The sequence below is a fragment of the Propithecus coquereli genome, unplaced genomic scaffold (assembly GCF_000956105.1).
Source record: "Propithecus coquereli isolate 6110/MARCELLA unplaced genomic scaffold, Pcoq_1.0 Scaffold486, whole genome shotgun sequence".
NCBI lineage: Eukaryota > Metazoa > Chordata > Mammalia > Primates > Indriidae > Propithecus > Propithecus coquereli.
Genome location: NW_012150685.1, coordinates 247,952 through 249,199, shown reverse-complemented (window position 1 = coordinate 249,199; position 1,248 = coordinate 247,952).

The window sequence follows — 1,248 nt, the reverse complement described above, 5'->3', positions numbered from 1 at the left end:
TTGCTGTGAGCTAGGCTGACGCCACGGCACTCTAGCCCGGGCAACAGAGTGAGACTCTGTCTCAAATAAATAAATAAATAAATAAATCTCATTCCTAGCCCCAAAAAAGATTCTGAGAGAATTACACCAAAAGACTATACTAGTTATAGTATAGGTAGTAGGATCAGGGGAGTTTATTTCCATTTGCTTATTTCTATTTTCATATTTGTTTCAAGGGGCATGTATTACTTGAATAATAAAAAACCCTGACATTTAAAAATGAACAAATGAAACTGGAGAAAGGTGCGTGAAAGAAACAAACCCTTTTACAAAGACTTAACTTTGACCTAAAACCTACCCAAATATTTAAGCTATAAAGAAAAGCAAAGATCAAAATTAACACAAAGAACTAGAATGGAGGGTTGAAATTTAAGGAAACTTCTTCACATAAACTGCAAACAGGAGATTGTTGATTGGCATCAAAGTGTCAAAACGTTCCTACTCGGTTCTTTCTAGAATATTTATTAAAATAATAATTCATGAAGTGAACCATATAATGAAATTCATGCCAACATTTTCTATTTTCCTTTGGACAAGTAAAATAGACATTTAGGTTGAATGTCTAAATAAAGCCCAGGACAAAGAACAATGAAAAATCCAGGCCGGACTCAAGCAATTCCAAATTTGCTTTTCACCTGTTCCTGCTGCTCATGTTCAAGGGAAAAGAACAGAGCAAGAAGTCCTATAGAACTGGTTTTAGCTTACAACCAGCCTAGCCACAATCTATAATTAGAAAGTAACCAAGTTTCCAAGCTAGAAAAAACTAACAAAGTCACTTGGAGCAGAAATTATTTTCTTTCACATTCTGATTACATGCAGTTCCATTCTGAGAAATGGTAAAATGTGCACCACTCCAATGCCCTGGCACCCACCTGCACTTGAAGCAAAGTAACACACAGACACACACACACACACACACACACACACACACACACACACACACACACGAGAGTCATTTCATTTTTCAGTGAGTACAGGAATTTGAGAGCCAGTTCTTGTCTGAGGTGCTTTTAGCCAACAGTTGGGCTGTTAGTCACAACACTCACGTCAAACTCCAAGAACCTTTAGGACAAAACTTTCTATAAATACGCCGCCCATATTTCATGTGGACAACTAACTGCCACTGGGCACTGGTGGGTGGAGTTTCATTTACTGATAGTCCCTGAATAAGAAAGAGGGAGGAGGAGAGGGAAGGGGGGAGGGGGGGAG